Source organism: Arachis hypogaea, chromosome 6 (assembly GCF_003086295.3).
Source record: "Arachis hypogaea cultivar Tifrunner chromosome 6, arahy.Tifrunner.gnm2.J5K5, whole genome shotgun sequence".
NCBI classification, from domain to species: Eukaryota; Viridiplantae; Streptophyta; class Magnoliopsida; order Fabales; family Fabaceae; genus Arachis; species Arachis hypogaea.
In genome coordinates this window covers 70,599,772-70,623,409 of record NC_092041.1, presented here as the reverse complement: position 1 = coordinate 70,623,409, position 23,638 = coordinate 70,599,772, and the positions used below count along the sequence as shown (strand labels likewise).

At 38.9% G+C, this 23,638-nt stretch overlaps 1 non-coding gene across 1 annotated transcript; it reads right to left on the bottom strand.

Annotated features, from left to right (window-relative positions):
* Nucleotides 1-416: 416 nt before the first annotated feature.
* Nucleotides 417-524, bottom strand: LOC112700204 (small nucleolar RNA R71). The gene has a single exon (XR_003153118.1). It is a non-coding gene; the product is annotated as a small nucleolar RNA R71 (small nucleolar RNA).
* Nucleotides 525-23,638: the final 23,114 nt, after the last annotated feature.

Below are 23,638 nucleotides of genomic sequence, written 5' to 3'. Positions count from 1 at the left end.
AAATTTTTGAAAAGAAAGAGGAGATGGCAGCCGTAAATAATAATGCAAGGAGGATGCTTGGTGACTATACTACACCCACTTCCAAGTTTGATGGAAGAAGCATCTCAATCCATGCCATTGGAGCAAATAATTTTGAGCTGAAACCTCAACTAGTTGCTCTAATGCAACAGAACTGCAAGTTCCATGGACTTCCATCAGAAGATCCCTATCAGTTTTTAACTGAATTCTTGCAGATCTGTGAGACTGTTAAGACTAATGGAGTAGATCTTGAAGTCTACAGGCTCATGCTTTTCCCTTTTGTTGTAAGAGACAGAGCTAGAACATGGTTGGACTCACAACCCAAAGATAGCATGGACTCTTGGGATAAGCTGGTCACGGCCTTCTTGGCTAAGTTCTTTCCTCCTCAAAAGCTGAGCAAGCTTAGAGTGGATGTTCAGACCTTCAAACAAAAAGATGGTGAATCCCTCTATGAAGCTTGGGAAAGATACAAACAGATGACCAAAAGGTGTCCTTTTGACATGCTTTCAGAGTGGACCATTTTAGATATATTCTATTATGGTCTATCTGAGTTCTCTAAGATGTCACTGGACCATTCTGTAGGTGGATTCATTCACCTAAAGAAAACACCTGCAGAAGCTCATGAACTCATTGACATGGTTACAAATAACTAATTCATGTACACTTCTGAGAGAAATTCTGTGAGTAATGGGATGCCTCAGAGAAAGGGAGTTCTTGAAATTGATGCTTTGAATGCCATATTGGCTCAGAACAAAATGTTGACTCAGCAAGTCAACATGATTTCTCAAAGTTTGAATGGATGGCAAAATGCATCCAACAGTACTAAAGAGGCATCCAACCCTATGAGAACACCTATAATTCTTCATGGAGAAATCATCAAAACTTCTCATGGAAGGATCAACAAAAGCCCCAATAAGGCTTTAATAATGGTGGAAGAAATAGGCTTAGCAATAACAAGCCTTTTCCATCATCTTCTCAGCAATAGACAGAGCAGTCTGAACAGAGCTCCTCAAGCTTAGCAAACATAGTCGCTGATCTGTCTAAAGCTACTTTAAGTTTCATGAGTGAAACAAGGTCATCTATCAGAAATCTGGAGGCACAAGTGGGCCAGCTGAGTAAGAAAATCACTGAAACTCCTCCTAGTACTCTCCCAAGCAATATTGAAGAGAATCCAAAAAGAGAGTGCAAGGCCATTGACATAATCAAAATGGCCGAACCTAGAGAGGAAGGGGAGGACGTGAATCCCAATGAGGAAGACCTCATGGGACGTCTCCCAGACAAGAAGGAATTCCCTATTGAGGACCTAAAGGAATCTGAGGCTCATATAGAGACCATAGAGATCCCTTTAAACCTCCTTCTGCCATTTATGAGCTCTGAAAACTATTCTTCCTCTAAAGAGGATGATGATGTAACTGAAGAGCAAGTTGCTCAACATCTAGGAGCTATCATGAAGCTGAATGCCATGTTATTTGGTAATGAGACTTGGGAAGATGCACCTCCATTGCTCATTAGTGAATAACAGAAACTCTGTTAGAGCCATTTCTGTACATTCGATGTACTCTACGGATAAAGGAATACATAGAGTTGAACATAGGGATTTTTGAGATACAGGCTGCCACATTCTCATTAGAGATGGCAGACAAGTCAATAAGACAAGCTTATGGATTGGTAGAGGACGTGTTAGTGAAGGTTAAAGGCCTTTACATCCCTACTAATTTCATAATCTTAGACACTAGGAAGGATAAGTATGAATCCATTATTCTTGGAAGACCCTTCCTAGCCACAGCAGGAGCTGTGATTGATGTTGACAGAGGAGAGCTAGTCCTTCAATTGAATGGGGACTACCTGGTGTTTAAGGCTCAAGGATCTTCCTCTGCAACCATGAAGAGGAAGCATAAAAAGCTTCTCTCAATACAGAGTCAAACAAAGCCCCCACAATCAAACTCTAAGTTTGGTGTTGGGAGGCCACAACCAAACTCTAAGTTTGGTGTTGAGAAGCCCCCACATTCAAACTCTAAGTTTGGTGTTGGGAGGTCCCAACAATGATCTGATGATCTGTGAAGCTCCATGAGAGCTCACTGTCAAGCTATTGACATTAAAGAAGCGCTTATTGGGAGGCAACCCAATTTTTATTTATGTATATTTCTATTGTTCTTCTGTGTTTTATTAGGTTAATGATCATGTGGAGTGATGAGCGAATAATTTATACGCTTTTTGGCATTGTTTTTAGTATGTTTTTAGTACTTTTTAGTTAGTTTTTAGTATGTTTTTATTATTTTTTATTTAAAATTCACTTTTCTGGGCTTTACTATGAGTTTGTGTGTTTTTCTGTGATTTCAGGTAATTTCTGGCTGAAATTGAGGGACCTGAGCAAAAATCTGATACAGAGGCTGAAAAAGGACTGCAGATGCTGTTGGATTCTGACCTCCCTGCACTCGAAGTGGATTTTCTAGAGCTACAGAAGCCCAATTGGTGCGCTCTCAATTGCGTTGGAAAGTAGACATCTTGGGCTTTCCAGCAATGTATAGTAGTCCATACTTTGCCCAAGATTTGATGGCCCAAACCGGCGTTGTAAATCAGCTTCAGAATTCCCTGCGTTTAACGTCGGAACTGGCACAAAAATTGGAGTTAAACGCCCAAACTGGGACAAAAGCTGGCGTTTAACTCCAGGAAAAGTCTCTACACATGAAAGCTTCAATGCTCAGGCCAAGCACACACCAAGTGGACCCCGGAAGTGGATTTTTACGTCATTTACTCATTTATGTATATCCTAGGTTACTAGTTCACTATTAATAGGACCTTTTGACATTGTATCTTTACCTCATGACACTTTACACGTTTCATACTGTACCTTCTACGGCATGAGTCTCTAAACCCCATGGTTGGGGGTGAGGAGCTCTGCTGTGTCTTGATGGATTAATGCAATTACTACTGTTTTTCATTCAATCATGCTTGCTTCCATTCTAAGATATCACTTGTTCCTCAACTTGATGAATGTGATGATCTGTGACACTCATCATCATTCTCACCTATGAACGTGTGCCTGACAACCACCTCCATTCTACCTTAGATTGAGTGGACATTTCTTGGATTCTTTAATCAGAATCTTTGTGGTATAAGCTAGAATCCATTGGCGGCCATTCTTGAGAATCCGGAAGGTCTAAACCTTGTCTGTGGTATTCTGAGTAGGATTCAGGGATTGAATGACTGTGATGAGCTTCAAACTCGCGATTGTGGGGTGTTAGTGACAGACGCAAAAGAATCACTGGATTCTATTCCGACATGATCGAGAACCGACAGATGAATAGCCGTGCTATGACAGAGCGCGTTGAACATTTTCACTGAGAGGATGGGAGGTAGCCATTGACAACGGTGAAACCCTACATACAGCTTGCCATGGAAGGAGCCTTGCGTGCATGAAGAAGAAGATAGTAGGAAAGCAGATATTCAGAAGATAGAGCATCTCCAAAACATCAACCTGTTCTCCATTACTGCAAAACAAGTATTTATTTCATGTTCTTCTACTTTTCACAATTAAACCTGAGAATTATTGATATCCTGACTAAGAGTTACAAGATAACCATAGCTTGCTTCAAGCCGACAATCTCCGTGGGATCGACCCTTACTCACGTAAGGTATTACTTGGACGACCCAGGGCACTTGCTGGTTAGTTGTGCGGAATTGCAAAAGTGTGATTGCAATTTCGTGCACCAAGCTTTTGGCGCCGTTGCCGGGGATTGTTCGAGTTTGGACAACTGACGGTTTATCTTGTTGCTTAGATTAGGACTGTTTTATTTTTGTTGGTTTAGAGTCTTTTATTTGAGTTTAGTTTCATATTTTAAGTTTGGTGTCAATTGCATGCTTTTGTTTTCTTTTAATTTTTCGAATTTGCATGTTCTTAGTCCTTTCTTGATCTTTAAAAATTCTAAGTTTGGTGTCTTCTTTGTGTTTTCCTTTAGGTTTTCGAAAATTTGTGTGTGATTTTCTAAAAATTTCTAAGTTTGGTGTCTTCTTTGTATTTTCCTTTAAATCTTCAAAATTTTGCATTAATTTTCAAAATCATATCTTTTTCAAAATAATTTTTAATCATATCTTTTTAATTGCTAATTCCAAAATCTTTTTAATTAATTAATCTAGTTTTCAATTTGCTTTGATTTTATTTTCTTTTAGTTTTCGAAATTTTATTTTATTTTATTTTCTATTTTATTTTATTATTTTCGGTCATTCCTAATTAAAAAAAAAATTTATACTTTACTTGTGAATCCATATCATTTCCCTTTCTCCATCATAGACCTAAATGGAATTGAGCAGTCCAGAAGGACTCTGGGGTCATATGCTAACCCCATTACAGCTGCATATGGGAGTAGCATCTGTATACCTCCCATTAAAGCAAGCAGCTTTGAGCTAAATCCTCAACTCATTATCATGGTGCAGCAAAATTGCCAGTATTTTGGTCTTCCACAGGAAGAACCTACTAAGTTTCTAGCACAGTTCTTACAAATTGCTGACACAGTACATGATAAAGAGGTGGATCAGGATGTCTACAGATTATTACTGTTTCCATTTGCTGTAAAAGATCAAGCTAAGAGGTGGTTGAATAACTAACCCACAGCAAGTATAAAAACATGGAGACAGTTATCAGACAAATTCCTGAATCAATTGTACCCTCCAAAAAGGATGACACAGCTGAGACTGGACATCCAAGGCTTTAAACAAGAGGATCATGAATCCCTTTATAATGCCTGGGAGAGGTACAGAGGTATGCTAAGGAAATGCCCATCTGAAATGTTTTCAGAGTGGGTACAGTTAGATATCTTCTACTATGGGCTTACAGAAAAAGCTCAGATGTCTCTAAACCACTCAGCTGGTGGATCTTTACAGATCTCTCTTCCCCATCACCTCTTCACCACTCACATCCATCTACTCTTCCCTATAAACCCCACCTACCTTCAAATCCAAAATCCCTTTTCCCACCCAAACCCTCCCTAATGACCGAACCTACTACCCTCTCCCTTCACTATATAAACCCCCTATCCTTCTTCATTTTCACACAATACAACCCTCTCTTCCCCCCTTGGCCGAATACACATCCCTCTCCCTCTCTTTCATATCTTCTTATTCTTCTTCTATTCTTTCTTTTCTTTGCTCGAGGGCGAGCAACATTCTAAGTTTGGTGTGGTAAAAGCATAGTTTTTTGTTTTTCCATAACCATCTATGGCACCTAAGGCCGGAGAAACCTCTAGAAAGAGGAAATGGAAGACAAAAGCTTCCACCTCCGAGTCATGGGAGATGGAGAGATTCATCTCAAAGGTCCATCAAGACCACTTCTATAAAGTTGTGGCTAAGAAGAAGGTGATCCCTGAGGTCCCTTTCATGCTCAAGAAAAATGAGTATCTGGAGATCTGACATGAGATCCAAAGAAGAGGTTGGGAAGTTCTGACCAACCCCATTCAACAAGTCAGAATCTTAATGGTTCAAGAGTTTTATGCCAATGCATGGATCACTAGGAACCATGATCAAAGTATGAACCCGAATCAAAGAATTATCTTACAATGGTTCGGGGAAAATGCTTAGATTTCAGCCCGGAAAATGTGAGGTTGGTATTCAACTTGCCTATGATGCAAGAAGATGCATGCCTCTACACTAGAAGGGTCAACTTTGATCAAAGGTTGGACCAAGTCCTCATGGACATATGTGTGGAAGGAGCTCAATGGAAAAGAGACTCAAAAGGCAAGCCGATTCAATTAAGAAGACTGGACCTTAAGCCTGTGGTTAGAGGATGGTTGGAATTCATCCAATGCTCCATCATCCCCACTAGCAACCGTTTTGAAGTTACTGTGGATCGGGCTATCATGATCCATAGCATCATGATTGGAGAGGAAGTAGAAGTTCATGAAGTCATCTCTCTTGAATTCTATAAAGTAGCCGAAAAGTCCTCCACCATGGCAAGGCTAGCTTTTTCTCATCTTATTTGCCATCTATGCTACTCAGCTGGAGTTGTCATAGATGGAGACATCCTCATTGAAGAGGACAAGCCCATCACTAAGAAGAGGATGGAGCAAACAAGAGAGGCTATCTATGGATCTCAAGAGACGCATGAGGAAGCTCATCATCAAGAAATCCCTGAGATGCCTCAAGGGATGCACTTTCCTCCAAACAACTATTGGGAACAACTCAACACTTCTCTAGAAGGATTGAGTCATGATATGAACAACTGAGGGTGGAGCACCAAGAGCACTCCATCATTCTCCATGAGATTAGAGAAGATCAAAGAGCTATGAGGGAGGAGCAACAAAGGCAAGGAAAAGACATAGAGGAGCTCAAAGACACCATTGGTCCTTCAAGAAGAAGACACCACCCTCACTAAGGTGGACTCATTCCTTAACTTCCTTGTTCTTATCTCTCTGTTTTTCGGTTTTATGCTTCATGTTTGTCTATGTTTGTGTCTTTATTTCATGATCATTAGAGTCTAGTGTCTATGTCTTAAGGCTATGAATAATTCCATGAATCCTTCACCTTTCTTAAATGAAAAATGTTTTTAATACAAAAGAACAAGAAGTACATGAGTTTCAGATTCATCCTTGAAATTAGTTTAATTATATTGATGTGGTGACAATACTTTTTGTTTTCTGAATGAATGCTTGAATAGTGCATATTTTTTATCTTGTTGTTTATGAATGTTAAAATTGTTGGCTCTTGAAAGAATGATGAAAAAGAGAAATGTTATTGATGATCTGAAAAATAAAAAAATTGATTCTTGAAGCAAGAAAAAGCAGTGAAGAACAAAGCTTGAAAAAAAAAGTGGAAAAAAATATAAAAGAAAAAGAAAAAGCAAGCAGAAAAAGCTAATAGCCCTTAAAACCAAAAGGCAAGGGTAAAAAAGATCCAAGGCTTTGAGCATCAGTGGATAGGAGGGCCCAAGGAAATAAATCCAGGCCTAAGTGGCTAAATCAAGCTGTTCCTAACCATGTGCTTGTGGCATGCAGGTCCAAGTAAAAAGCTTGAGACTGAGTGGTTAAAGTCATGATACAAAGCAACAAGAGTGTGCTTAAGAGCTCTGGATACCTCTAACTGGGGACTTTAGCAAAGCTGAGTCACAATCTGAAAAGGTTCACCCAGTCATGTGTCTGTGGCATTTATGTATCTAGTGGTAATACTGGAAAACAAAGTGCTTAGGGCCACGACCAAGACTCATAAAAGTAGCTGTGTTCAAGAATCAACATACTTAACTAGGGCAGTGTTTGGTTGTTGTCTCAAAAAAATAGAGACATAGACACAAAGACACAAATATACATGAACACAAAGATACACAAATTTTATAATATGTTTGGTGATAATACACAAGACACATGTATTTAATTCAAAAGTCCATTTTATCCCCAAACTAAAACAACTCAAGTGTTAAAGATAAAGGATTGGAAGTTTAAAGAATAATTAGGGATAGAATTGGAAAAATCTGTGTCTCATGGATTGTGTCTTAGTGTCACAGCTTGAAAGAAATACACTAAATACATGTCTTTTATGTGCATTTGTGTGTCACCGTGTCTTTAAAATTTTATATCTCAGGAAACAAACGGTGTACACATACCACTGTGTCCATGACTCTGATGGACATAGACATTAACCAAACGGAGCCTAGGAGAATCAATAACACTATCTGAACTCTGAGTTCTTATAGATGCCAATCATTCTAAACTCCAAAGGATAAAGTGAGATGCCAAAACTGTTCAGAACCAAAAAGCTACAAGTCCCGCTCATCTAATTAGAACTAATATTCATTGATATTTGGAGATTTATAATATATTCTCTTCTTTTTATCCTATTTGATTTTCAGTTGCTGGGGACAAGCAACAATTTAAGTTTGGTGTTGTGATGAGCGGATAATTTATACGCTTTTTGGCATTGTTTTTAGGTAGTTTTTAGTAGGATCTAGCTACTTTTAGGGATGTTTTTATTAGTTTTTATGCAAAATTCTCATTTATGGACTTTACTATGAGTTTGTGTATTTTTCTATGATTTCAGGTATTTTCTGGTTGAAATTGAGGGACCTGAGAAAAAATATGATTCAGGCTGAAAAATGACTGCTGATGCTGTTGAATTCTGACCTCCCTGCACTCGAAATGGATTTTCTGGAGCTATAGAACTCTCATTGGCACACTCTCAATGGCGTTGGAAAGTAGACATCTAGAGATTTCCAGCAATATATAATAATCTATACTTTGTTCCAGCTTAGACGACGCAAACTGGCGTTCAACGCCAGTTCCATGCTGCATTCTGGAGTAAAACGCCAGAAAGACGTCACAAACCAGAGTTAAATGCCAAAAACACATTACAACGTGGCGTTTAACTCCAAGAGAAGCCTCTGCACGTGTAAAGCTCAAGCTCAGCCTAAGCACACACCAAACTGGGCCTCGGAAGTGGATTTCTGCACTTAGACTTATTTCTGTAAACCCTAGTAGCTAGTTTAGTATAAATAGAACTTTTTACTATTGTACAAGGGGTCTTTCTACCTGTTTTTGAATTCATATGTCTTTTGTGGAGGCTGGTCATTCGGCCATGCCTGGATCATCACTTATGTATTTTCAACGGTGGAGTTTCTACACACCATAGATTAAGGGTGTGGAGCTCTGCTGTACCTCGAGTTTTAATGCGATTACTACTATTTTCTATTCAATTCAGCTTATTCTTATTCTAAGATATTCGCTGCACTTCAACATGATGGATGTGATGATCCGTGACACTCATCATCATCCATCCTTATGAACGTGTTCTTGACAACCACTTCCGTTTTACCTTAGACCGAGTAAATATTTCTTGGATTCCTTAATCAGAATCTTCGTGGTATAAGCTAGAACCCTTTGGTGGCTATTCTTGAGAATCCGAAAAGTCTAAACCTTGTCTGTGGTATTCTGAGTAGGATTCAGGGATTGAATAACTGTGACGAGCCTCAAACTCGTGATTGTTGGGCGTAGTGACAGACGCAAAAGAATAAATGGATTCTATTCCGACATGATCGAGAACCGACAGATGATTAGCCGTGCTGTGACAGAGCATTTAGACCATTTTCACTGAGAAGATGGGAAGTAGCCATTGACAATGGTGATACCCTACATACAGCTTGCCATGGAAAGGAGTAAGAAGGACTGGATGAAAGTAGTAGGAAAACAGAGATTCAGAAGGAACATAGCATCTCCATACACTTATCTGAAATTCCTACCAATGAATTACATAAGTATCTCTATCTTTATTTTATGCTTTATTTATCTTTATTTTCGAAAACTCCATAACCATTTATTATCCGCCTAACTGAGATTTACAAGATGACCATAGCTTGCTTTATACCAACAATCTCCATGGGATCGACCCTTACTCACGTAAGGTTTATTACTTGGATGACCCAGTGCACTTGCTGGTTAGTTGTGCGAAATTGTGAAGAATGTGAGTGAACCATAGTATGCACCAAGTTTTTGGAGCCATTGCTAAGAATTTTTCAAGTTATGAAAAAGAGTAAATCACAATTTTGCCTATCAATAACAGCCAATAGTTCTTTCTCTATAGTGGTGTAATTCTTTTGTGAGTCAATCAAAATACGACTGGCATAATAAATAACGTATAGAAGCTCATCTTACCTTTGTCCAAAGACAGGCCCTATAGCATAATCACTGGCATCACACGTTAGTTCAAATGGTAGTGCTCAGTTGGGAGGGGGGATAATGGGTGCAGAGACAAGCTTCGCTTTTAAAGTTTCAAAGGCATGTAGGCATTCTTTATCAAAAACAAAAGGAATGTTAGCAACCAAAAGGTTGCTCAGAGGTTTCGCAATCTTAGAGAAATTCTTTATAAACATCCTGTAAAATCCTGCATGTCCTAAAAAACTCCTTATTGCCTTAACATTAGTTGGTGGTGGTAATTTTTCAATTACTTCCACGTTGGTTTTATCAACTTCTATTCCCTTGTTTGAAATCTGGTGACCAAGAATAATCCCCTAAGTTACCATAAAATGACATTTTTCTCAGTTAAAAACGAGGTTTGTTTCTTGACACTGTTTCAAGACCAAGGCTAGTTGGTCAAGGCAAGAATTAAAAGAATCACCAAAAATAAAGAAGTCCAAATGACTTTCTTTGGTAAGAAAATACTCCAAAGGGGCAAGTGAACACCATCTTTTCCTAGTCTTGAGGGTCTATGATAAACCCCATTTTTAGGGTTCATCTTGTATTGAATTTAGAGTATTTTGATAACCTTTTCTCGCATTTAGCCTATGAATTGGCATGGTTTTGTAATCTCTCCCGTATTTGTGCTTAAGTGTAAAAATATGCCTTTTAAGCCTTGTTTTGATGAATTCTAATTCCTCTTTGATTCTATAAGATGCCTTGATGTGTTTGCTAGTAATCTCAGGTTGAAATAGGCTAGACATGGATCAAAGGAGCAAGGAAGGAAGCATGCAAGTGGAGAGAAGTAGAAAAGACAAAGAATTGATCTCGGCCAAGCACGCGCACGCGCACAAGGCGCCCCCGCGCACATTGTAGAATCGGCCAGGGACGCGCACGCGTATCGTGCGCGCACGCGTCGAAGCCCGCACATGACTTCATTAAAGCAACACGTGCCTGGCGATTTGGAAGGGTTTTCTGAACCCATTTTGGCGCCAATTACTGATAGAAAGGAATAAAAGGATCAAGGATTGAGGGGAAAGAATCAATCTATCATATAGCATAATTAGGATTAGTTTAGAGTTAGTTTTAGAGAGAGAAGCTCTCACTTCTCTCTAGAAATAGGATTAGGTTTAGGATAATCTCTCTTCTTAGATCTAGGTTTAATTCATGCTTTAATTCACTTCTCCTTTATCAAATCTTAATCTTCTCCTCTTCCTCTTTCTAGTTAGATGCTTTAATAATTGTAATTCTTCATTTTGTTTCGGATAGATTGTTGTTCATTTGTTTTCTTTCAATAATGCAATTTGAGGTAATTCATGATAATTGTGATTTCCTTGATTGTTGTTGTTAATCCTTTGTATTCAATTGTAGTTAGAATTCATTCTTGTTGTGATTTACTATACTTTTCTTTTGTGCCTTCCAAGTGTTTGATGAAATGCTTGGTTGGATTTTAGTATAGATTTTGTTCTCTTGGCTTTGGTAGAGTGATTAGTGACTCTTGAGTTATCTAATTCCTTGTTGATTGATAATTAGAGATTGCTAATTGATTTGAATGTCTCTAAAGCTAGTCATTCCTCTAGGAGTTGATTAGGACTTGAGGAATCAAATCGATCCATCCACTTGACTTTCCTCCGTGGTTAGAGGCTAACTAAGTGGGAGCAATGAACAATTCTCATCACAATTGAGGAGGATAACTAGGATAGGACTTCTAGTTCTCATATCTTGCCAACAGCTTTGTTAGTTATTAGTTTATTTCCTTTGCCATTTATATTTCTTGTATAAAATCTCAAAAACCCCAAATATAACTCACAACCAATAACAAGACACTTTATTGTAATTCCTAGGGAGAACGACCCGAGGTTCAATACTTCGGTTTATAAATTTTAGGGGTTTGTACTAGTGACAAACAACTTTTTGTATGAAAGGATTATTGTTTGGTTTGGAAACTATACTTTACAACGAGATTTCATTAGTGAAATTCTAAACCATCAAAAATCTGATCATCAGTCTATTGTAATCTGATTATAACCAGAGTATCCATGTAAGAAGCAATAGAAGGCATGGCCGGCTAGCTCCTGAAGCATCTGGTCGATTAAAGGTAGGGAAAAGTGGTCTTTCCTTGTAGCATTGTTGAGGCTCCTGTAGTCAATACACATGCGCCATCCTATAACAGTTCTTGTGGGGAAAAGCTTATTCCTTTCTTTTTGAATCACTATCATGCCCCCTTTTTTGGGAACCACTTATACTGGACTTACCCATGGGCTATCAGAGATAGGGTAAATAATTTCGGCTTCCCAGATCTTCATGACTTCCTTATGGACCACCTCTTTCATTGTTAGGTTTAGTCGCCTCTGTGGTAGCACAACTGGTTTAGCATCATCCTCAAGCAAGATCTTGTGCATACACTTAATTGGACTGATCCCCTTTAAGTCACTAATGGTCCATCCAAGAGCTATTTTATGACTCTTAAGCACCTGAATCAGCACCTCCTTTTCCTTCTATTTTAGTGCAGAAGTTATAATCACTGGATAAGTGTCTTTGTTACCTAGGAATGCATACTTCAAGGATGGAGGTAGCAACTTTAACTCGAGCTTAGGAGGTCCTTCCTTAGTGCTAGGCATTCAGGATTTCTCCCTCTGAGGCAATGGTTCATCAATTTCAAGCAGAGTGTCTTTAGGGGAAGTGTCCGGATTATCTTCAAGCTTTTCAGCTTCAAACACCTCTTCAACCTGAGGTTCAATGATATCAATTCTCATGCATCCTTCAGAATCATTCGTACATTGCAAAGCTTCTAAAACATTTAGCACAATTTTCTCTTCATTGACCCTCAAGGTTACTTGACCCTTCTGTACGTTTATAAGAGCTCTTCCTGTAGTAAAAAAAGGTCTTCCAAGAATGATGGTAGTGTTCTGGTCCTCTTCCATATCCAATATCACAAAGTCATCAGGGAAGATAGAAGACCTAATTTCACAAGTAGGTCCTCCACCACTCCAAATGGGAACTTGATAGAACAGTCAGCCAGCTGAAGACAGATACAAGTAGTCTTTACTTCTTCAATTCAGAGCTTCCTCATCAATGATAGTGGCAGGAGGTTGATACTTGCTCCGAGATCACATAAGGCCTTCCGAATAAGTTGTTTCCAATGGTACAAGGAATCACAAAGCTCCTAGGATCCGGCAGTTTCTTAGGAAGATTCCTCTGAATGACTGTACTCCACTCCTTAGTAAGCACCACTATCTCTACTTCTTTTCAATCCCTCTTGTTGCTTAATAATTTCTTCATGAACTTGGCATATAGAAGCATTTTTTTCAAAGGCCTTTGCAAAAGGGATGTTGATCTCAAGCTTCGTAAAGACTTTTAAAAACTTGGAGAATTGTTTGTCCTTTTCTGCTTTCTGAAGCTTTTAAGGGTGTGATAATTTAGCCTTGTACTCTAGGGCCTTGGTCAGTGCAGGGTGAGTGTCAAGAGTGACCGGAAAGGGAACGTTTTCTGACTTTTTGTTGGCGTCCAGTACTCCCCCCTTTGGGTGTTTAGCGCCCATATTGCTCCCTGCAGGGCGTTCAGTGCCCTTGGTAGACTCCTTGGTTTCTGCAGTTTCGCTCTCTAGTGTCTATTTTTTTTTCCTCGTTCCTCATTGTTCTGATGTTGAGTGACTAATATCTTGCCACTCCTCAACCAGACTGCCTGGAATTCCTCTTTACAATTAGGAACCATATTATTTAGTGCAACTTGCTTAGACATTTGCTGGTCCATCTGGTCCATTTGCAGCTCCAGGTTCCTAAAGGAGGTCCTGAATTCCTGCATAAAACTCTTTGAGAGTTCTGCAACAATGGTTGTCAAGTTAGGGGTACTTTAAGGTTGCTCCTTCGGTCCATGGTTCCGGTGGCTCCTCCATCCTTGGTTAAAGTTCTGAGAGTAAGTAACATTATCGGGACTTCTGGAGGAACTTCCCATGTAATAGACCTGTTTAGGTAGATACTGATCATAGTTGTAGGTTTCATCTTGAGGGGAGCCATCATTCATACTGCAAGGAACGACGCTCTAAATTTTTGCCACTGAGCTCTGCACGCTATTCAATTATTGAGTGAGAAGACTCATTTGTTACACTATGAGTTTGTTCTGAGTGAGAATTGCATATGCAGTATCCACGTCTATAACTCTTTTCCTTATTGAAATTCTCTTAGATGAGTATAAGTACTGGTTATTAGAAACCATCTCAATGTGTTCATTGGCCTCTTTAGGTGTCTTCTTCATGTGTACGGAGCCACCTGCAGAATTATCCAGAGACATCATGGCCATGTCTGAGAGTCCTTCGTAGAAGATATGTATCCTGATCCATTCTGAGAACATATCAGGAGGGCATTTTTTGAGCATCATCTTGTACCTATCCCAAGCATCATAGAGGGACTCGCTCTCTCCCTACCTAAAGGTTTGTACATGCGTCCTAAGCTTAGTCAATCTCTTGGGGGGAAAGAACTTGTTCAAGAACTTATTGACCATTTTATTCCAGGTGTTTAAGCTTTCCATAGGTTGAGAATCAAGCCATTCCCTTGCTCGATCCCTCACAACAAATGGGAAGAACATTAGCTTGTACACATCAGGATCCACTCCATTGATCTTTACAGTGTCACAAATTCTCAGGAAGTTAGAGATGAACATGTTAGGATCTTCGTGCGAAAGTCTATGAAACTAGCAATTTTGTTGTACTAGGATAATCAGTTGTGGGTTGAGCTTGAAATTATCTGCTCTGATAGGAGGCACACTAAAACTCCTTCCATAAAAATCAGGAGTGGGAGCTGTGTAAGAGCCCAAAGTCCTTCTAAGTTGTGCATTACCATTCGGATTCATAGCAAACTTTCCCTGTTCTTCCACACACAAAACAAAAAACATAAAAAATGGAAATTTCTACATCAGAGTGTAAATAATTCCCAATGAGGTATCCTATGTAAAATATAAGAAATAAAACAAATTAAAGTAAGCAATTAAACTGAAAATTCAAAAATAAAAAAAATAAAAAATGAGAAACTAACCTAAAAATTTTCAAAAGCTAATAAAAGAGAAAAATACTAGAACTTTTTGAAATTAAAAAAAAGGAAAAACAATAAAGGGACACCAAACTTAAAATCAGAAATTAAGTGAGAAAAAATAAAATTTGAAAATAAGGGAAAAGTAAATAGGATTTGAAAATCGAAATTAAGAGAAAAAGTAAATAAATAAAACTAGTCAGAATACCTAATATAAACAACCAGACAACTAGTAGTTGTCAATCACAAACAATCCCCAGCAACGGTGCCAAAAATTTGGTCCGTGAAAAGAGATTCACACAGCTTATCCGGCAAGTACACCGGGTCATCCAAGTAATACGTTAGGTGAGTGAGGGTCGATCCCACGAGGATTGTCGGAGTGAGAAAACAATGGTTGTCAAGTTGGACTTAGTTAGGCGAATCAAAATGGATTTGGTGAGTCAATTCGCATAAAATAGTAAACAAACAAGTAAAAAAAGCAATAAATGGGTATGGTGTAAAGCAGTATAAGAAAACAGTTAAAGCTTTGGAGATGTTTACCTTTCCGGATTAAAAGTACTTACCAACCATTTTAAAAATGCATGATTCATTATATGGCAAACTTTAAATGTCTAAACCCTAATCTCTTAGTGATTTAGCCTCCTCTAACCTTAATTAACTGCCACTCTCGTGGTCACATAATTCCGAGTAAAAGGTCATGTTCAAAAACTTGTTTATGGCCACAAAAAACCTAATTACCCAAAGCTAACAGGATTATGTGTCACATATTTTAATTAGTTCATGTAATTAGCAGTTTAGGAGGAATTTGTTTTCAAGCTGTAAATCAAGCGAGATAACTCTCTCGAGAATTACAAGAACTCATGTAGAATAAAGGTCACACTCTTGTTCCACCCAAATTCATAAGATTAAGAATGAAAACAATCCTTATAATCGAATCCAAACATTAATTAAAATAGAAGAATAATAGTTCTAATCTATAGAAATAAACAGAGATCCTAACCTTAACTAGGAGGTTTAGTTGCTCATGACTTACATAGAAAACAGAGTTCTGAAAGCGTGTAGAAGGAAGAAGAGCCTAGCTATATGTGATCTTTTTCCTTTTATACTGAGCTAGTTTGATACAGAAAGTAAATTAAAATAATAAATTCTAAAACTAAAAGATATTGTTCGTAATTAAAAATTTCAAAAAAAAAACTAAAAAATGCTAATTCCACTTGAGAAACTCCAAGAGAAGGAAATTCGGACAGCTGCTGGCGTTAAACACCATTTTGGGCATTTAACGCCCTAGGAGAGCAGCCTTATGCACTCTGAGGTCCTTTGCTGGTACTTGATGAGCGGATAATTTATACGCTTTTTGGCATTGTTTTTAGTGTGTTTTTAGTATGTTTTAGTTAGTTTTTATTATATTTTTATTAGTTTTTAGTTAAAATTCACTTTTCTAGACTTTACTATGACTTTGTGTGTTTTTCTGTGATTTCAGGTATTTTCTGGCTGAAATTGAGGGACCTGAGCAAAAATCTGATTCAGAGGCTGAAAAGGACTGCAGATGCTGTTGGATTCTGACCTCCCTGCACTCGAAGTGGATTTTCTGGAGCTACAGAAACCCAATTGGCGCGCTCTCAATTGAGTTGGAAAGTAGACATCCTAGGATTTCCAGCAATGTATAACAGTACATACTTTGCTCGAGATTTGATGGCCCAAACAGGCGTTTCAAATCAGCTCAAGATTGCCCGGCGTTAAACGCCGGAACTGGCACAAGATTGGGAGTTAAACGCCCAAACTGGCACAAAAGCTGGCGTTTAACTCCAAGAAAAGTCTCTACACATGAATGCATCAATGCTCAGCCCAAGCACACACCAAGTGGGCCCGGAAGTGGATTTTTATGTCATTTACTCATTTCTATAAACCCTAAGCTACTAGTTCTCTACAAATAGAACCTTTTGCTATTGTATTTTCATCTTTTGATCATGTTTTTATGATTGAACCCTCATTGGGAGGCTGGCCATTCGGCCTTGCCTAGACCTTGTTCTTATGTATTTTCAACGGTGGAGTTTCTACACACCATAGATTAAGATTGAGTGGATATCTCTTTGATTCCTTAATCAGAATCTTTGTGGTATAAGCTAGAATTGATGGCGGCATTCAAGAGAATCCGGAAGGTCTAAACCTTGTCTGTGGTATTCTGAGAAGGATTCAAGGATTGAATGACTGTGACGAGCTTCAAACTCCTGAAGGCTGGGCGTTAATGACAGACGCAAAAGAATCATTGGATTCTATTCCAACCTGATTGAGAACTGACAGATGATTAGCCGTGCTGTGACAGAGTGCGTTGAACATTTTCACTGAGAGGACGGGATTGTAGCCACTGACAACGGTGATGCCCAACATACAACTTGCCATGGAAAGGAGTAAGAAGGATTGGATGAAGACAGTAGGAAAGCAGAGAGACGGAAGGGACAAAGCATCTCCATACGCTTATCTGAAATTTTCACCAATGAATTACATAAGTATCTCTATCTTTATTTTATGATTTATTCATAAATCATCCATAACCATTTGAATCTGCTTGACTGAGATTTACAAGATGACCATAGCTTGCTTCATACCAACAATCTCCGTGGGATCGACCCTTACTCGCGTAAGGTTTATTACTAGGACGACCCAGTGCACTTGCTGGTTAGTTGTGCGAAGTTGTGATAAAGAGTTGAGATTGCAATTGAGCGTACCATGTTGATGGCGCTATGATGATCACAATTCCGCGCACCAAGTTTTTGGCGCCGTTGCCGGGGATTGTTTGAGTTTGGACAACTGACGGTTCATCTTGTTGCTTAGATTAGGTATTTTTCTTCAGAGTTCTTAAGAATGAATTCTAGTGTTTCAAGGTGATGTTCTTATCATCACCAAAGCTGATTGATTCTCATCGATTTAGCTCTTGAATGTAATGTCCTGCTGAAGCTTGGCTAGCCATGTCTAATTTCTTTAGACTGAAGCTTTAGACTAACATTGCATTATTCCTGGAATTCTCATTAAGAATTTTTATATCCTTATTTTCTTTTTCACTAAATTTTCAAAAAAATCCAAAAAAATTACAAAATCATAAAAACCAAAAATGTTTTATGTTTCTTGTTGAGTCTAGTGTCTCATTTTAAGTTTGGTGTCAATTGCATGTTTCTGTTCTTCTTGCATTTTTCGAATTCATTCATGTGTCTTCATTAATCTTCAAGTTGTTCTTGATGATTTCCTTGTTCTAATCTTTAAATTCTCTTGTCTTGAGTGTTTTGTTGTTTCTCACATGCATTCTCAATTTGTTAGTGTCAATAGTATACAAACTTCTAAGTTTGGTGTCTTGCATGCATTGTTTATTTGATTTTAGTTGCATTTTGATTATTCCTCATCATTAAAAATTCAAAAAAAAATTTTTTCTTTGTGTCTTTTCAAGTCAATAATACAGAGAATTGAAGATTCAAAACATACAGCAGAGGAATTACACAGAAAAAGATGGGCATTCAAAACGCCCAGTGAGGAAGGAAAACTGGCGTTTAAACGCTAGCCAGGGTGCCTGGCTGGGCGTTTAACGCCCAAAAGGGGGTGAGTTTTGGGGTTAAACACCAAAATGTATACCATTCTGGGCGTTTAACGCCAGGATGGCACAAGAGGGAAGATTTTGTTTTTAATTCAAATTTTTTTCAATTTTTCATAATTTTTCAAAATCAAATCTTTTTCAAATCATATCTTTTCAATCATATATTTTCAAAATCAATTTCTTTCCATTTTCAAAAATACTTGCTAACAATTAATGATTTGATTCAACATTTCAAGTATGTTGCCTTTTCTGTTGAGAAAGGTTTAATGTCTGAATCATATCTTTTAAATTTCTTGTTAGCCAAGTCATTAATTTTTCAAAATCAAATCTTTTTAAATTGTTTTTTTTTCACATCATATCTTCTCAATCATATCTTTTTAAAACTATATCTTTTCAATCATATATTTTTAATCATATCTTTTTCAAAATAGTTTTCAATCATATCTTTTTAATTTCTGATTTCAAAATCTTTTTCAAAAATCACTTAATTTCTTTCCCAATCTTAGTTTTCGAAAATCAATTACTTTTTTTCAAAATTTTTTTATTAATTCACTTTAATTTTCGAAAATTTCTTCCCTTCTTCTCACATCCTTCTATTTATGGACTAACACTCCTCCTCAATGCACAATTTGAACTCTATCTTTCTTGATAAGTTCGAATTCTTCTACCTCTCCTTCTATTCTTCTTTTCCTCTGACACCTCAAGGAATCTCTATACTGTGACATAGAGGATTCCATATTTTCTTGTTCTTTTCTCTTTCATATGAGCAGGAGCAAAGACAAAAGCATTCTTGTTGAGGCTGACCCTGAACCTGAAAGGACCTTGAAGCGAAAGCTAAGAGAAGCTAAAGCACAACTCTCTGTAGAGGACCTAACAGAAATCTTCAAAGAAGAAGAACCCATGGCAGCCGAAAACAACAACAATGCCAACAATGCAAGGAAGGTGCTGGGTGACTTTACTGCACCTACTCCCGACTTCTATGGGAGAAGCATCTCTATCCCTGCCATTGGAGCAAACAACTTTGAACTTAAGCCGCAACTAGTTTCTCTAATGCAATAGAATTGCAAGTTCCATGGACTTCCATTGGAAGATCCTCATCAGTTTTTAGCTGAGTTCTTGCAAATCTGTGACACTGTCAAGACTAATGGGGTTGACCCTGAGGTCTACAGACTTATGCTATTCCCTTTTGCTGTAAGAGACATAGCTAGGATATGGTTGGACTCACAACCTAAAGAAAGCCTGAACTCTTGGGAAAAGCTAGTCAATGCCTTCTTGGCAAAGTTCTTTCCACCTCAAAAATTGAGTAAGCTTAGAGTGAAAGTCCAAACCTTCAGACAGAAGGAAGGTGAATCCCTCTATGAAGCTTGGGAAAGATACAAACAATTGATCAGAAAGTGTCCCTCTGACATGCTTTCTGAATGGAGCATCATAGGTATCTTCTATGATGGTCTGTCTGAAGTGTCCAAGATGTCATTGGATAGCTCTGCTGGAGGATCTCTTCATCTGAAGAAGATGCCTGCAGAAGCTCAAGAACTCATTGAAATGGTTGTAAATAACCAATTCATGTACACTTCTGAAAGGAATCCTGTGAACAATGGGACGAATCAGAAGAAAGGAGTTCTTGAGATTGATACTCTGAATGCCATACTGGCTCAGAACAAGATATTAACTCAGCAAGTCAATATGATTTCTCAAAGTCTGTCTGGAATGCAAGCTACACCAGGCAGTGCTAAAGACGCTTCATCTGAAGAAGAAGCTTATGATCCCAAGAACCCTTCAATGGAAGAGGTGAATTACATAGGAGAACCCTATGGAAACACCTATAATCCTTCATGGAAAAATCATCAAAATCTCTCATGGAAGGATCAACAGAGACCTCAACAAGGTTTCAACAACAATAATGGTGGAAGAAATAGGTTTAGCAATAGCAAGCCTTTTCCATCATCTTCTCAGCAATAGACAGAGAATTCTAAGCAGAGCCATTCTGACTTAGCAACCATGGTCTCTGATCTAATCAAAACCACTCAAAGTTTCATGACTGAAACAAGGTCCTCCATTAGAAACTTGGAGGCACAAGTGGGTCAGTTGAATAAGAAAGTTACTGAACTCCCTCCTAGTACTCTTCCAAGCAATACAGATGAGAATCCAAAAGGAGAGTGCAAGGCCATCAACATGGCCGAATTTGGAGGGGAGGAAGAGGCAGTGATCGCCACTGAGAAAGACCTCAATGGACGTCCATTGTCCTCCATTGAGTTCCCTAATAAGGAACCATGGGAATCTGGGGCTCACACTGAGACCATAGAGATTCTATTGGAATTACTTCTGCCATTCATGAGCTTTGATGAGTATTCTTCCTCTGAAGAGGACGAAGATGTCACTGAAGAGTAAGTTGCTAAGTACCTTGGAGCAATCATGAAGCTAAATGACAAGTTATTTGGTAATGAGACTTGGGAGGATGAACCCCCTTTGCTCACCAAAGAACTGGATGACTTGACTAGGCAGAGATTACCTCAAAAGAGACAAGACCCTGAAAAGTTCTCAATACCTTGTACCATAGGCACCATGACCTTTGAGAAGGCTTTGTGTGACCTAGGGTCAAGCATAAACCTCATGCCTCTCTCTGTAATAGAGAAGCTAGGGATCTTTGAGGTGCAAGCTGCAAGAATCTCACTAGAGATGGCAGACAATTCAAGAAAACAAGCTTATGGACTTGTAGAGGATGTTCTGGTAAAGGTTGAAGACCATTACATCCCTACTGATTTCATAGTCTTAGAGACTAGGAAGTACATGGATGAATCCATCATCCTTGGTAGACCATTCCTAGCTACAGCAAAGGTTGTGATTGATGTTGACAGAGGAGAATTGATCATTCAAGTGAATGAAGAATCCTTTGTATTTAAGGCTCAAGGATACCCCTCTGTAACCATGGAGAGGAAGCATGAAGAGCTTCTCTCAAAATAGAGTCAAATAGAGTCCCCACAGTCAAACTCTAAATTTGGTGTTGGGAGGCCACAACCAAATTCTAAGTTTGGTGTTGAACCCCCACATTCAAACTCTAAGTTTGGTGTTGGGAGGTTCCAACATTGCTCTGAACATCTGTGAGGCTCCATGATAACCCACTGTCAAGCTACTGACATTAAAGAAGCGCTTGTTGGGAGGCAACCCAATGTTATATTTATCTATTTTCCTTTGTTATTTTATGTTTTCTGTAGGTTGATGATCACGGGAAGTCACAAAATCAATTGAAAAAGCAAAAACAGAATGAAAAACAGAAAGAAAAACAGCACACCCTGGAGGAAAACCTTGCTGGCGTTTAAACGCCAGTAAGGGCAGAAAATGGGCATTTAACGCCCAGTCTGGCACCATTCTGGGCGTTTAACGCCAGAAAGGGGCACCAGACTGGCGTTTAACACCAGGAATAGGCATCAAGCTGGCGTTAAATGCCAGAAATGGGCACCAGCTCGGTGTTTAACGCCAAGACTGGAAAAAAGAGCATTTTTGCTCGCCACTTGGTGCAGGGATGAATTATCCTTGATACCTCAGGATCTGTGCACCCCACAGGATCCCCACCTACCCCACCACTCTCTCTCTTCTTCACCCATTCACCAATCACCTCAACACCTCTTTCCTAAAAACCCCTCACCTATCAAATCTTACCATTCTCTTCACCACTCACACCCATCCTTCATAAAACCCCACCTACCTTACCATTCAAATTCAAACCACTTTCCCTCCCAAACCCACCCATACATGACCGGACCCTACCCCTCTCTCCATCCCTATATAAACCCATCTTCACCACCTCATTTTCACACAACCTAAACACTACTTCTTCCCCCTTAGCCGAAACACAAAGCCACCTCCATCTCCTCAGTTTCTTCTTCTTTTACTCTCTTCTTTCTTCTTTTGCTCGAGGACGAGCAAACCTTCTACGTTTGGTGTGGTAAAAGCATTGCTTTTTGTTTTTCCATAACCATTTATGGCATCTAAGGCTGGAGAAACCTCTAGAAAGAGGAAAGGGAAGGCAAAAGCTTCCACCTCCGAGTCATAGGAGACCACTTCTATGAAGTTGTGGCCATGAAGAAGGTGATCCCTGAGGTCCTTTTCAAACTCAAAAAGAGTGAATATCCGGAGATCCGACATGAGATCCAAAGAAGAGGTTGGGAAGTTCTTACCAACACTATTCAACAAGTCAGAATCTTAATGGTTCAAGAGTTCTATGCCAATGCATGGATCACCAAGAACCATGATCAAAGTGTGAACCCGGATCCAAAGAATTGGCTTACAATGGTTCGGGGGAAATGCTTAGATTTTAGTCCAGAAAATGTAAGGTTGACATTCAACTTGCCCATGATGCAAGGAGATGAACACCCCTACACTAGAAGGGTCAACTTTGATCAAAGGTTGGACCAAGTCCTCATATAAATTTGTGAAGAAGGCGCTCAATGGAAGAGAGATTCAAGAGGGAAGCCGGTTCAACTGAGAAGGCATGACCTCAAGCCCGTGGCTAGGGGATGGTTGGAGTTTATCCAACGCTCAATCATTCCCACTAGCAACTAGTCCGAAGTTACTATAGACCGGGCCATCATGATTCATAGCATCATGATTGGAGAGGAAGTAGAAGTTCATGAGGTTATAGCCCAAGAACTTTATAAGGTGGCGGACAAGTCCTCTACCTTGGCAAGGTTAGCCTTTCCTCATCTCATTTGTCACCTCTGTTATTCAGTTGGAAATGACATAGAGGGAGACATCCTCATTGATGAGGACAAGCCCATCATTAAGAAAAGGATGGAGCAAACAAGAGATCCCACTCATCATGAAATCCCTGAGATGCCTCAAGGGATGCACTTTCCTCCACAAAACTATTGGGAGCAAATCAACACCTCCCTAGGAGAATTGAGTTCCAACATGGGACAACTAAGGGTGGAGCACCAAGAACATTCCATCCTCCTCCATGAAATTAGAGAAGATCAAAGAATCATGAGAGAGGAGCAACAAAGGCAAGGAAGAGACATTGAGGAGCTCAAGCACTCCATAAGATCTTCAAGAGGAAGAACAAGCCGCCATCACTAAGGTGGACCCGTTCTTTAATTTCCTTGTTCTTTATTTTCCTGTTTTTCGATTTTTTATGCCTATGTTTATCTAAGTTTGTGTCTTATGATCATTAGTGTCTTAGTGTCTATGCCTTAAAGTTATGAATGTCCTATGAATCCATCACCTTTCTTAAATGAAAAATGGTCTTAATTGAAAAAGAGAAGAATTGCATGAATTTTGAATTTTATAACAGATTAATTATTTTGATGTGGTGGCAATACTTTGACTTCTGAATGTATGCTTGAACAGTGCATATGTCTTTTGAATTT